Consider the following 15,563-nt stretch of genomic DNA (forward strand, 5'->3'; position numbering starts at 1 on the left):
AAATCCAAGAAGACTAAGTAAAGCTTCTCCTTTCTACCTGGGGCTCTCCTCAAACAGAGCTACTGATGCACACACACTCACAGTCCTGAAAACCAAGAAGAGTTCAGATTGGCAGGTGTGGTGATGGGCATAGGTGGGTTAAGAAAGGCCAAGGTGAAGTTCACAGCTCAGCACCGTGGGAGCCATGTCCCCACAGAGAACAGGTCTCTGCACAGCAGAAATGTGCACAGCATCAGCCAGGGAGCCTGGGGCCCGAGCGACCACCAACAACCACATCTCACTTCTGTGAGAAAGCAGTCTAAGGGGTGCCCAGGCAGGGACAGAGACTGACCCCGATCAGCAGAACCGTGGCAGCTACACCATAAGAACCTTCCTCCCACATCTAGCCACATGAAATCTCCCTCTTTTCCTGGGAAGGCACTGCCATTCTCCAGAACTTCCCTCCGCAGAGAATGTTCTCTGCCCTCTACTCCCTGGTAACTGGTACTCAAGGGCTTTTTATAAGCTGTCTTTGTGCTGGCCTAAGTGACTTGATAGACACCCCCAAAATGGACCAATTACATCTGCCAGACGGAGTAAAAAAGGGTTTAAAAATGTTAAAAACAATGCTTTCATTCACCTTGAATTGCTCCCCCAAATTTTTAAAAGATGATGGGTGGATGGATGTGTGACAAAGCGGGTCAGTAAAATGTTAATAACAGAAAATCGAATGGTGGGTATACAGGCATTTACTATAAAATTCTCTCAATCCTGGTATATCTTTGAAATTTCTCATAGTAGAATGTTAGCATCTATTAAGATGGCAATGTCACATGTCACTTAATAAATAAAGGGCTGTAACAAAAGTCCTATTTGCTAACAAAACTTCATTCTTCCACCTTAGAGCAGGTTATGAAGGTTCCATACTAGACCTTAAAACACGCAAGTTCCAAAAGATAAAACGGACTAAACTAATTTTTAAAACTGTCTAGGATGACTAACGGAGAAGGCAATAGCACCCCACTCCAGTACTCCTGCCTGGCAAATCCCACGGACAGAGGAGCCTGGTAGGCTGCAGTCCATGGGGTTGCGAAGAGTCGGACATGACTGAGTAACTTCACTTTCACTTTCATGCACTGGAGAAGGAAATGGCAACCCACTCCAGTGTTCTTGCCTGGAGAATCCCAGGGACAGGGGAGCCTGGTGGGCTGCCGTCTATGGGGTCACACAGAGTCGGACACGACTGAAGCGACTTAGCAGCAGCAGCAGCTGGATGACTAAATGCTGAGATGTGGATGCATATCAAAGTAAAAGCAATTCATTGTGTTCTAAAAATAAAAATAAAAACTGTCTAGGATGCATTACATGTGCACTACAGAGAACTGACCTCTCGAGGGGCTGCAGTGGGAACAGGGAAGCCCAGACTTGATGCCACCAATGTCCCTTCTGATCAAAATCATGGTAGTAGTGGTAGGTCCTTAACCCAACGGGCCAGAGCCCCCTGGACTGCAGTTAAGTGGGCTCTATTTCAGTTTGAGAGGAACATTCAAGACAAACCGAAGAAGTGCTTCCTCAAACTCCAGGCAATAAAGCCACAAAAGCCCAATTTATTATTCTGCTGCTCTTTCTCAGTCTTTTTTCCCCCTACTGTCCCCCTAAGAAGTCTATTGGTGAAGTTTTAAACCATAGCCATACGGTATCTCTGTGAACTATGACCCTTCAGGAGGCCACAAAACACCGTCACATCTAATTTTTTTTCACCCTCCTCCCAAGAACCATTCTGACCCCCTTGTGGGAAATACCACCTTCACAGAGAACACAGGTTCTAATGCATAGAAAGAAACATTTTTGCTACTTTTCTGTACATCTAAAGTTATTCCAAAGCATTTAAAAACTAAATAAACCAAATATCCAATTAAAATCCTACAGTCTCAATCTGGATTAAGAAAATAAGACTCAACTATATGCTGCTTGAGCTTCCCAGGTGGCTCAGTGGGTAAAGAACCTGCCTGCAATGCAGGAGAGGCAGGAGGCTTGGATGGGTTTGATCTCTAGGTTGGGAAGATCTCCTGGAGGAAGGGTATGACAATTCACTCAAGTATTCTTGCCTGGAGAATCCCACGGACAGAGAAGCCTCAAGGGCTACAGTCCATGGGGTCTCAACGAGTCAGACACAACTGAAGCAACAGCATATACAAATGCATGGTATTCCTACTGAGTGACATGCCTCAATTTATTTTTAAAAAGGGCTTCCCTGAAAGCTCAGCTGGTAAAGAATTTGCCTGGAATGCAGGAGACCCAGGTTCAATTCCCGGGTCAGGAAGATCCTCTGGAGAAAGGACAGGCCACCCACTCCAGGATTCTTGGGCTTTCCTAGTGACTCAGATGGTAAAGAATCTGCCTGCAATACGGGAGAGGTGGGTTCAATCCCTGGGTTTAGAAGATCCCCTGGAGAAGGGAACAGCTACCCACTCCAGTTTTCTTTCCTGGAGAATTCCATTGACAGAGGAGTCTGGCGGGCTACAGTCCATGGGGTCTCAAAGAGTAGGACACAACGGAGCGACTTTTTACTTTTCCTATGCTGTTTACAATAATACACTTTTAAAAGAAATGGAGGGGCTTCTCTGTGGTTCAGTGGTTATGAATCCACCTGCCAGTGCAGGGGACACAGGTTCCATCCCTGGTCCGGGAAGATCCCACATGCTGGGCAACGAAGCCCAAGCACCACAAGAGAAGCCACTACAGTGAGAAGCCCCACAGCAACTAGAGAGTGGCCTCCGGTGGCCATGACTAGCAAAAGCCAGCAGCAGTGAATACCAGCACAGTCAAAAATAAATAAACCTTCAAAAAGTAAAATACATGGATAGTGAGAATTCCCTGGTGACCCACTGGTTAGGATTAGGTGCTTTCACTGCAGAAGGCCAAGGTTCAATTCCTGGTCAGGGAACTAAGATCCTGCAAGCTGCCAGTGTTTAAAAAATTTTTTTAATTTAAAAATAAACCCAAACTGGACTTCCCTGCTGGCTCAGTGGTAAATAATCTGCCTGGCAATGCAGGAAACATGGGTTCAATCCCTGATCCAGAAAGATCCCACATGCCGAGGAAGCATGAAGACAGTGCACCACAACTATTGAGCCTGGGCTCTAGAGCCTGGGAGCCACGACTACTGAAGCCCACACACTCTAGAGCCTAAGCTCCACAGCAGCGTGGACGCTCCACAATGAGAAGCCCAAGCGCCGCAACTACAGAGTGGCCCCCCACCCCTGCCCCGCTCACCACAGCTGGAGAAAAGCCTGCACAGCAACGAAGACCCAGCACGGCCAAAAATAAGTAAATTTTTTTAAAAATTAAAAAACAAAAGAAGTGGATACCAAATCAGTTAGTTTGGGAAAGTCAAGAATGAGAAGAAAGAGCAAAGAGGAACTTCAGCATGCTCGGGGTACTTCTGTACTGTCTGACTATAATGCAGTGTGACTTGTTCATTCATTACTTGTATTAAAAGTCTGGCAACAACCCAAAGCCCTTCAACGAGTGAATGGATAAACTGTAGTCCATCCACACTGCAGACCACACCTCCACAAAAAGAAACACATTCTTGGTATATGCAGCAACCTGGATGAATCTCAAATGCATTATGCTCAGTGGAAGAAGCCAGACTCAAAAGGCCCCACACTGTGTAAGCTGCTTTAACTGACATCCTGGAAAAAACACAAACACACACTTAGGGGTCAGAGGCTACTGAGCACTTAGGGAGGAGCTGACTACAGAGTGGCAGCACAAGGGAATTTTTGGGAGGAAGGAACTTCTTTGTACTCTAACTATTGTAGAAATTAGACATCTGTCAAAATTCTCTGAATTCTATACCAAAAAAGTGAATACTATTACATATACATTAAAAAAAAAAAAGACAGCTAAGTAAAGTAACAAAGTGAGGATGTCCAAAGACCTTCCCTTTCACTCAGAACATAAATGACTTTTAAAATTTATTTCTATAATATGATAATGCACCAAAACAAGATAAAAATTTCTGTTGATTAAAAATAAAGCAGAAATCACAGAGGGGGTGGGCCTGAGATGACAAGCCCAAAGGATGCTCTACCCAGAAGAAAACTCTTAAGGGTCAGGGTCTTGACTTCTAAAGGCAACAGGTACTTGGTCCCTCTACAAGGGGCTGAGGAGCAGAACCAGGCTCCAGAGGAAGATGTGCAGGTCACAGCTACCATCAGCTGCTCGCTATCCTGGAGGAAGGGGGCAGATGCACCAGGCACTCACTGCCACCACAATGGGAACATGGGACCTGGGGTGCGGGTGCGCGGCTATGTGCAGATCTGTTGGAGGGGGGTGGGGCCTGCTGTGCAGAGAGAATGCCAACAAGAGAACTCAAAACAGAAGATGGATGAAGATCCTGTCCATCTGAAGGGCACCACACTGCCAGTGTGGGACATCCAGCTTCACACAAGGCCCTTGAATGTGAAATCCAGTAGCTAATCCTTCCTTCAACAGCCTCAAGAGCTCTCATCTTCCACTGGAGGAGTCAAATCCAATTCTTTTCATTTCTACCTACGAAACCCAATATCTACATCAAACCTCACCTCCTGCATAAGCTTCTCTCTACTAGAAAAGCCAACTTCTCTCCTCTAACTTACAGCAGGTGAAGTCTATTCCTCAGCAACCCTTATAACTTTTAATACCCTGTAGGCCTAGGTCCCTACCAAATTAATCTGCTTTAGGAAAGAATTTGTTCATTTATTTACTTAACTCAACATTTATTAAGCATATACTCCATCAGACAAGATCTGAAGCACTGTGTGTAGGAGAGTGAACAAAGCGTAGTTCCTGCCCCTAGGCTGGGGGTGAGGGGAGCGGGCAGTGAGGCAATGAACAAAACCGTAAGTGCCAGACCATCCGTGCAATGGCAAAGTCAGGATAAGGGATAGGAGGGTGTGGGCGAGAGGACAAGGCCCTGGGTTACCCAGCAACCTCTCTGAGGAGGGAACTTCTGAAAAGAGAACTGAGTAAGAACCAGACCTGTGGCACGCAGGAACCTGATGTTTCAGGCAGAGCCGATGTGGGCCCAGGCACAGAGCTAGGTGTAGCTGGAGCCAGGTGACAACCAGTGGAGTGTCAGGACATGAAGTCACAGGGCAGCAGGAACCTAGCCACAAGGAGCTTCATAAACTGCCTTAGGGAGTCTGGCTTTTTTTTCTGAGGGAGATGAGAAACCACGGAGGGCTCTGAGCTAAGCAGTGCATCACCCAGATCTGTATTAACAGTCAACTGCAGAGCAGCTCAGCTCAGGTGAGTAGAGAGCAGGGAGGTCACTGGAATAACCCAGGCAAGATGATGTAGGGGGCTTAAATGACAGCTGCACCCAAAAAGGCAGTGAGAAGCGTCAGGTTTGAGTGCCAACCAATCAAATTTGGTACCTGGAAGAAATGCAGACACCACCCAAGGAGCTCTGTGCTGAGCAATAGGAGAAGGGAGTTACCTCTGACTGAGATGCAACAAGGTATCAGTAGATTGCACACAAGTAAAAGTGGTTGTTTGGAACCGGAAGATCCAGCTAGGAGCTACACATTCTGGGAGTATTGACAAGTGGCCTAGCCATGACCCTGGATGAGATCACCCCAGGGTACAGACCAGAGAGGAGGTGGGAGGACCACTCTGAGGCAGTACAATTTTTAGCAGTTAAGGAGATGAGAAGGAACCAGCAAGGAGGCTAGGGACAGCAGCCTTCAAGATAAAAGGACAACCAACTGAGTTGTGTCCCAGGGCCACCAAGGGAGAGTGATTCAAGAAAGCCATGGGAGGCCGAACCAAAGGCTACTAACAGGGGGACTTGGCAATATAGTGGTCCCTAACCAAGGCAATGGCACCCCACTCCAGTACTCTAGCCTGGAAAATCCCATGGATGGAGGAGCCTGGTAGGCTGCAGTCCATGGGGTCTCTGAGGGTCGGACACGACTGAGCGACTTCACTTTCACTTTTCACTTTCACGCATTGGAGAAGGAAATGGCAACCCACTCCAGTGTTCTTGCCTGGAGAATCCCAGGGATGGGGGAGCCTGGTGGGCTGCCGTCTCTGGGGTGGCACAGAGTCAGACACCACTGAAGTGACTTAGCAGCAGCAGCAGCAGCAACCCCAAGAGGAGCTGTTTCAGAGGAGAGGAGGGACCAAAAGCTTAGCCTGAACCATGTTCAAGAGAAATGAGAGAAGAGGAAATAGGAGTTCAGGATTCTTTCCAATTCTGGTATAAAAGGAAGCAAAGACCAAGAAAGGGTTTCCCTGGTAGCTCAGTGGTAAAGAATACTCCTGCCAATGCAAGAGATGAGGGTTCAATTCCTGTGTTGAGAAGATCCCCTAGAGAAGGAAATTACAACCCACTCCAGTATGCTTGCCTGGGAAATCCCACAGAGCAGGCCGCTCCGGGCCTCCCTCCTCGGCGCGGCTCGGGGGCTCCAGGGCAAACCGAGGCCGGGGCGCGGGCCATCTAACCCGCAAGTCGGTCGTCCGCGCCACGCCCACACCTACCCCGGGTGTGGGCCGCGTTCCTCAGCTCTGGGGCTGGGTCTGGGGTCCGGGCCCAGACAGCGCCGTTCGGCTCAACACATCCGGGGCCCGGCCGGAAGAAGCGGCGGCGCGGCTGCTACGGCGAGCCGGAAGGGACGCGCGCTGCGCGCTCGCAGCTGCGCGTTGGTGTGACGTCGGCGGAGCGGGAGGCGCCGAGGGGGCTGGGAGAGCTAGACAGGCAAGGCGAGGGCGAGGGCCGATGGGCTGGCGGCGGAGCGGTTCCGAGTTTGTGAAGAGTGGAGGTTGCCATGAGGGCGCTGCGTAGACGACGGTGTGGGCATGCGTTCACTCCGGCCGGCCGGATCGAGCGTTCAGCGCCGGCTCTAGGTTTGGGGAGGAGACCTCGAATGCCTGTGGAGCCGCCTCTTCGAGAAGTGGGGTTGGCTGGGGCGAGGGGCTGACAGCCCGGCGGACCAAGCAGGTGAAAAGGCCAGTCCAGGGTTGAGTGAGGAGGAGGTGCAGAAACGGGGCGGGGCAGAGAAAGTCATGCCTCAGAAGCAAACAAAAGGACACGGGGAGACCGAGTGTCCACCTGTAAGTGTTACTCAACTCAGCTTATTGATTGCTCAAAGCCAATAAAGAGAGGCAGGAGTCAGGAGAAAGGGAAGGTGCTTTAATCAGAAAAACTGGCAATCGGAACTGCCAGTGGTTAAGAATCCCCCTTGCAGTGCAGAGGACAGAGGTTTGATTCCTCCTCAGGCAACTAAGTCCGTGTACCGCAACTGTAGAATCTGTGCAGGGCAACAAGAGAGGACAGAGATCCTGTGTGCTATAACTAAGACCTGACACAACCAAAATAATTAATTTTTGAAAAGAAAAAGAAATCTGGTGTTCTAGGCAGGAGGTGTTCTTATGTCCTGAGGCCAACTCTGAAGATTCTGCTCAGCCTTGACAGTTTTTAAAGGGCAAAAGCGGAGAGAACCTCAGGGAATCGTCAATCTGGAGGGTGGGCTCTGCATCCTTTTCCTCCGTGTGCAGACTGGCTGACTCTTCAGATGTTGCACAAGTGATCTGCCCTCTGGATTGCTGAGGGAGCCGCTGTGGGGAGAGAACTAGTCATTCTTTAACTTCTTCATTCTGACTTCTTTCAACGTAGGAAAAGAATCAATAAGTTAGGCGCAGGCATAGTGGGCAATAAGGAAAGCACAAGTCAGGAGTTCGGTTAAATTACTCAGTGATCTCATTCCTGTAATTAGGTTCTTAGATGGGGAAACAGTGGAAACAGTGTCAGACTTTATTTTGGGGGCTCCAAAATCACTGCAGATGGTGATTGCAGCCATGAAATTAAAAGACGCTTACTCCTTCGAAGGAAAGTTATGACCAACCTAGATAGCATGTTAAAAAGCAGAGACATTACCTTGCCAACAAAGGTCTGTCTAGTCAAGGCTATGGTTTTTCCAGGGGTCATGTATGGATGTGAGAGTTGGACTGTGAAGAAAGCTGAGCGCCAAAGAATTGATGCTTTTGAACTGTGGTGTTGGAGAAGACTCTTGAGAGTCCCTTGGACTGCAAGGAGATCCAACCAGTCCATTCTAAAGGAATTCTAAAGTCCTGGGTGTTCTTTGGAAGGAATGATGCTAAAGCTGAAACTCCAGTACTTTGGTCACCTCATGCGAAGAGTTGACTCATTGGAAAAGACTCTGATGCTGGGAGGGATTGAGGGCAGGAGGAGAAGGGGACGACAGAGGATGAGATGGCTGGATGGCATCACTGACTCGATGGACGTGAGTCTCAGTGAACTCCGGGAGTTGGTGATGGACAGGGAGGCCTGGCGTGCTGCGATTCATGGGGTCGCAAAGAGTCGGACAGGACTGAGCGACTGAACTGAACTGAAGGTCAGAGGGGGACAGAAGTGGGCCAATAAAGGGACAAAAGAGCTGCTTTCATAAAGAATGGAGTTGGATCCCAACCTTATACTTTATGCAAAACTGAAGTCAAAATGGATCAAAGACCTAAATGTAAGTACTAAAGTTACAAAACTTTCAAAGAGAAACATAGATACAAATCTTCAGTATCATAAATCAGGCACTGATTTTTTATGACACCAAAAACAAAAGTAACAACAACAACAACAAAAATAGGTTGGACATCATCAAAATAAAAAAACTTGTGCTTCAGATGACACCATTAAGAAAAGACAACCCACAGAATGAGAGAAAATATTTGCAAATTATATATCAAATAAGGGACTTGTATCCAGAATACAGAACTTGCAACTAAATAATTAAAAGACAATTAATTCTAAAACTGGCAAAGGAATGGATAACAAGATCCTGCTGTATACCATAGGGAATTATGTTCAATATCCTGTGACAAACCATCATGGAAAAGAATATGAAAAAGATGATATATCTACATATTCACACACACATATGTGTGTGTATGTATATGCTCGGTCGTGTCCAACTTTTTGGGACCCCCTGGACAGCCAGCTCCTCTGTCCAAAAAAATTTTTGAGGCAAGAATACTTCAGTGGGTTGCCATTTTCTACTCCAGGGTATCTTCCCGATCCAGGGTTCATACCCAGTTCTCTTGCATCTCTTGCATTGGTAACAGGCGGACTCTTGACCACCGTGCCACCTGGGAAGCCCATACTTGGAATAACTTGAAACAGTATAGATTTTTTAATACTTAATTTGAGCAGACGACTTGAAACAGTATAGATGTTGTACACTTACCTGACCAACTTTTTTTTAATTACATTATAAAAAATGCATGTTACCTTAGAAAAGTTAATCTATTTGCTGTTTTACTCTTTTGCAAAAACATTTGCTCTAATGAAGGAATTTGTTTTTTCCAAAATGTACAGTTCCGAAATGTACAAAATGCGTTTTATAATATTTACTGCTTTATTCCTAATTCTGCTTTAAAGTATTGAACTGGGCATAAAACATGAAAATATTAATCCAGAACCTGTATAAACGATGTTGCTTAAAATCTGTATTATTACCATGTTGGAAATCCAGACTGCTTTTGTGATGTTTCGAATTAAAAAAAAGTAATCCTCTTCCTTACCTATCTATCTATCTATCTATATATATAGTTATATATATATATATAAAGCTGAATCACTTTGCTGTACAAAAGAAATTAACACAACATTGTAAATCAACTATACTTCAATTAAAAAAACATTTTTAATGGGCAAAGGACTTGAATACATGCCTCAAAAGAAGATGTACAAATAAGCACATGAAAAGATGTTCAGCAACATTAGGGATCAGGGAAATATAAACCAAAACCACTAGGATGGCTTAAACCAAAGAATCAGGTAAGAAGTGTTCACAAGCCCATTGGAAAAATCAGAAACCTCACCTGCTGCTAGTCAGAATTTAAAATGATGCAGTTAGGGACTTCCCCGGTGGTCCAGTGACTAAGCCACAGTCTGAATGCAGGGGGCTTGGGTTCAATCCCTGGTCAGGGAACTAGATCCCACATGCCACAACCAAGAGTTTGCATGCCACAACAAAAATCCCTCTTGCCACAACTGAGAACTGAAACGGCCTAAATAAATACTTTTTTTAAGTAAAAAATGATTCAGCCACTTGAAAAAAATGGTTTGGCAGTTCCACAGAAGAGTTGTTAGGACTTAACATATGACCTAGGAATACCACTACTAAGTATATATCCAAGAGAATTAAAAACACATCCACATGAAAGCGCATATGAAAATATTCTTAGCAGCATTACTCATAATCCCCAGGAAATGGAAACAACCGAAATATCCATCAACTGATGAATAAATAAACTATGTCACACTGGGTGTGGGCACTTGAACTCCCTTTTGCCAAGGACAGCTGAGACCAGTCCAGGAAGCCTCCAGCCTGGAGCCAGTCAGCCAGGAACAGAGCCCACACTCCTGCCTCCCACAAGCTGGGCCCTCTTCACAGGGCAGGGAGGGAGGGAGGACCTCTGGGCACTCTCTCAGGGCCTGATTTAGTACTATAGTTTGTACTGGACTATCCATGTACCTCACTGGTCCCAAAGCCTCCATCTGCCAAGAGCTGGCTGCTGTGGCCACTAGAGCTAATAAATCTGTTTAACTTGAGAATATATGTATATAATGGAATATTATATATTATATAAAATTACATTAAATATATACAATGGAATATTAATCAGCAAAAAAAGGATGGAATTTGACATAGACTACAACATAGATGAACCTTGAAAATACTATAGTAAGTTAAGGAAGTCAGATACAAAAGGCCATGTATCATGATTTCATTTATGTCAAATGTACAGGGATTTCCCTGGTGGTCCAGTGGTTAAGAATCTGCCTTCCAATGCAGAGGACGCAGGTTCAATCCCTGGTCTGTGAACATGCCTCAGGGCATGCCACAGGGCAACTAAGCCTGTGCAACACGACTAAAGAGCCTGTGCTTGGAAATCAGTGAACCCACATACTCTGGAGCCCATGTTCTGCAGCAAGAGAAGCCCACTCACCACAACTAGAGAAAGCCCGTGCGCCCCAGCAAAATCCCAGCACAGCCAGTGTCTATGTGTATGTATATATATATGAATTTAGGTAGTGCTGACAATTGCCCCACTTTGTGTATCTACTAAATACCACTGAATTGTGCACTTTGAAAGGATGAGCTTTGTGGTGCATGAATTATACCTCAATTACAACTCCATTTTTAAAAAGATGCAAGCTAAAGTGATCCAACTCCTCAGCAAAATGCACATGCAAATACCACCTCTGATATTAAACACACAGAAAAAGAAAAAAAAAAAGAACAAACTTGACTATAAAAGGGAGACCATAAAGGAGCATAAAAGGGGATAATTAGTTGGATAAAAGAGCAGAGCAGAATGATTGCATGTTTCTTTTACTTTTTAAAACATTTTTGTTATTTTATTTTTGGCTGTGCTGGGTCTTCATTGCTGTGCATTCAGGCTTTAAAAGTGAAAGTTGCTCAGTCCTGTCCAACTCTTTGAGATCCCATGGACAATACAGTCCATGGAATTCTCCAGGCCAGAATACTGGAGTGGGTAGCCTTTCCCTTCTGCAGGGGATCTTCCCAACCCAGGGATCGAACCCAGGTCTCCCACATTGCAGGCAGGTTCTTTACCAACTGAGCCACAAGGAGTGTGAAATTCTCTCTAATTGTGGAGATGGAGATGGGTGGGTGCTGATCTCTTGCTACAGAGCTTGAGCTGCAGGCTTCTATAGTTGCAGTGCTCAGCTTAGTTGCTCCTTGGCATGCGGGATCTTTCCAGACTAGGAAGACTCCCAGACACAGGGATCAAACCTGTGTCCCCTGCATTGGCAGGCAGATTCTTAACCTCTGAACCACCAGGAAAGTTCAATTTTGTGTTTCTGAGCACTGATAGGGAGGCCCTTTCAATCTTCACTCCACTTCCCACTTAGTGAATTTGGGAAGTTAAAAAACTACACCCCTCAGACTCCTCGGAGGTCAGAGTCCCAGCTCCTCCCACTGGCTGCATCTCTGCAGGAGTGGAGGCACCGGGAGGTGGCTTCCTTGCTGCTCCTGGCTGCACTTGCTGCAGGAGTTGACAAATTTGAGTCTCTCCTATAAGGGAGGTCCAGTTGTGAGTGACTTCTTGACCTGAATCCCTGGCCCTGGACTCAGCTCTGGGCCAGGGATCACACATCTCCAGTCATGGGGCCATTGGTGCAAACAAATGGGAAAAGGGGAGCAAAGGGAAAACAGGCAGAAATGGCCAAGCAAGAGACTAAAGACTTACCTGTAGGGGAAGGGATAGTTAGGGACTTTGAGATGATCAAACCTATACCTCCTGCAGTGGAAGCAGAGTCCTAGCCCCTGGAATGCCAGGGAAGTCCCCTCCAAACACATATTATTTTAAAATATCACATACCTATGGATCCTCCAAGATGACTGAAATGATTACCCACTAATTGCCTGGAGTCACACTTGGGAATTGTCTACAATTTGACCCTGAGACCAAGACCATGTAACTTTTCATGGGGAGAACCCCATGATTGCAGCAGTTTTAAGGTTACTTTCTGCCCTGGTGACTTAAAAAGTGACTTACAAAACCCTATCACAGGTAAAATTAACATGCTTAAAGACAACCCCCAATATTTCTCCTTCAACCCCATCCTGTTCTCGATCACCCCACCTGTTAATGGCCCAGCTCATCAATTCATCAAACACAAAGCCTAAGTCAGCATTAAACCCTCCCTCCTGTCCCAGTAGTCAGGGGAACACCTGCAGTGACCCAAAGGCACACCTCACTCGGCCTCTCCCCAACCACAGTGCCTCCCCCACGTCACTGCCAGTCTTCCTGATTCTACTGCCCAACTCCATCTATTCTCCCAAATGGAACAGCCCCTCAAAAAGATCTGTCCCATTGTGCACACGGGTGTGAAACACACACATGTATCACACGCACACACAGGTATCTGTGCACACACATCACCTACACTTATATATGACATAAATACACATGTATAGACCACTTGCACAACACATGTGCATACACATGTGTCAGGAGCCGCGTTAGGCATTGCTGACAAAATGGAGGCACAGCCCCAACCCCCTCTCCTCGTCCCGCAGGCAGGGTCCCAGGATAAAGGAGTTAGGTCTTGTGATTCTGACTTGCTTTTTCCTTTCTTCGGTTGAGTTGGCTGGAAAGAATGTTAAGGTGCTTATTGTTCTTGAGAGGAGCATGAGAAGGCACAAAGCCTTCTGCAGTTGTGCCCAGAGAATAATCCATAAAGTTAACCATTGACGTTTGCTCAAGGATCTTTACAAAGAACGTTCCAGGATGAGCACGTAGGCCGCAGCTTGAGGCCACGGGAAGGATTGTTATCTGAGACCTGTTTGTGAGAGAAATGTTAATGGCAAAGGAAGGTTGCTGAGTTTAGGGTTTAGGAATATTTAAGAATAGTTAGAAGCTAAAAGTTTAAGGAATGTTGTAGTGTTAGCATATTTTACTGTAGCTTGTAGGGATTAGGAATTTTAGAGATATTAATAGCTAGAAGCCTTTTTAGGAGATAGTGAGCTTAGGATACTAGGGGCAAGCAGGATTTAGAAAGATAAGAAATAAACTGAGGAATGTGGTATGCAGCCCATACATAAGCATGAGTTACAATGTAATCACAAGTAAACACAATTTTGAGAAAATTGCTGAAGCAGGAACTCTGTTTGAAGGGCAACAATGAGACAATAAATCTGGGTGAGGGGGAACTGAAAATGTTAAGCCTCTGACCTAATGCTTTTCAAAGTATAAAAGAGAACCTGAAACTTGAAATAAACATGCAGTCCCGCACCTTGAGTCAGAGGCTGCATCATTCTCCACTGATACCGCTCATCTCTTCAGGCTGATTCCCTGGCTGCTGGAGCTGGACTCCGGCACACACGGGTAAACACATACCACACAGCACAGGAATGCTTGCATCCCAGGGGACACATGTACCCACACAGGCCCAACACACACACACACCACTTCTCCATTTGAAAGCTCCTGGGTCTCCACTGGCACAGTAATCCTCAAAATTCTCCAAGCCAGGCTTCAACAGTATGTGAACCGTGAACTTCCAGATGTTCAAGTTGGATTTAGAAAAGGCAGAGGAATCATAGATCAAATTGGCAACATCCGTTGGATCATTGAAAAAGCAAGAGAGTTCCGGAAAAACATCTACTTCTTCATGCCAAAGCCTTTGACTGTGTGGATCACAACAAACTGTGGAAAATTCTTAAAGAGATGGGAATACCAGACCACCTGACCTGCCGCCTGAGAAATCTGTATGCAGGTCAAGAAGCAACAGTTAGAACTGGACATGGAACAACAGACTGGTTCCAGATCAGGAAAGAAGTATGTCAAGGCTGTATATTGTCACCCTGCTTATTTAACTTACATGCAGAGTACATCATGAGAAATGCCGGTGTGGATGAAGCACAAGCTGGAATCAAGATTGCTGGGAGAAATATCAATAACCTCATGTATGCAGATGACACCACCCTTATGTCAGAAAACAAAGAACTAAAGAGCCTCTCGATGAAAGTGCAAGAGAAGAGTGAAAAAGTTGGCTTGAAACTCAACATTCAGAAAACTAAGATCATGGCGTCTAGTCCCATCACTTCATGGCAAATAGATTGGGAAACAATGGAAACAGTAACAGACTTTATTTTTGGAGGCTCTCATGTCACTGCAGATAGTGACTACAGCCATGAAATTAAAAGATGCTTGCTCCTTGGTAGAAAAGTTATGACCAACCTAGACAGCATATTAAAAAGCAGAGACATTACTTTGCCAACAAAGGTCCATCTGGTCAAAGCTGTGGTTTTTCCAGTGGTCATGTATGGATGTGAGAGTTGGACTGTAAAGAAAGCTGAGCACCGAAGAACTGATGCTTTTGAACTGTAGTGTTGGAGAAGACTCTTGAGAGTCCCTTGGACTGCAAGGAGATCCAACCAGTCCATTCTGAAGGGGATCAGCCCTGGGATTTCTTTGGATGGACTGAGGCTGAAGTTGAAACTCCAATACTTTGGCCACCTGATGAGAACTGACTCATTGGAAAAGACCTTAATTCTGGGAAAGACTGAAGGCAGGAGGAGAAGAGGATGACAGAGGATGAGATGGTTGGATGGCATCACCAACTCAATGGACATGAGTTTGCATAAGCTCCAGGAGTTGGTGTTGGACAGGGAAGCCTGGTGTGCTGCAGTCCATGGGGTCACAGAGAGTCAGACACAACTGAGCGACTGAATTGAAATGAACTTCTGCTGCTACTCAGCGACTGCCACCTCCTGACCCACTCTTCCTCGCTGACAGAACATCACTGTTCTTCTGCAGGGCACCACTTAAAAAGCATTCCCTGCCTCCCTTGCAGCTACAGAAGACCACATGACACACTTCTAGCCAATGAGGGGATGCAGTTGCTGGCAGGAAAGCTTGCTAAGGGAGAGGTTCAACAATGTGCCCCTTCCTTCTGCCCTTGGTCTTCCCACCCGGGTCCCATGCTCCTTCCCTGAGTGTGGAACATGCCAGGGATGGATGGATCCAGAGGAAAGCTATGTGCT

At 46.1% G+C, this 15,563-nt stretch overlaps 1 protein-coding gene across 13 annotated transcripts in view; it reads right to left on the minus strand.

Moving 5' to 3' along the window:
* Positions 1-6,598, minus strand: part of EP400 (E1A binding protein p400) — a 106,226-nt gene extending 99,628 nt beyond the window's left edge. For 12 of the 13 annotated variants that reach the window (XM_061384467.1, XM_061384465.1, XM_061384464.1 and 9 more), the window contains exon 1: positions 6,511-6,598. The gene's annotated coding sequence lies outside the window, so the exon portion shown is untranslated. The remainder of the gene's footprint in view (positions 1-6,510) is intronic. The other variant, XM_061384455.1, reaches the window with a different exon arrangement.
* Positions 6,599-15,563: the final 8,965 nt, after the last annotated feature.

This window comes from Bos javanicus, chromosome 17, assembly GCF_032452875.1.
Source record: "Bos javanicus breed banteng chromosome 17, ARS-OSU_banteng_1.0, whole genome shotgun sequence".
Taxonomy (NCBI): domain Eukaryota; kingdom Metazoa; phylum Chordata; class Mammalia; order Artiodactyla; family Bovidae; genus Bos; species Bos javanicus.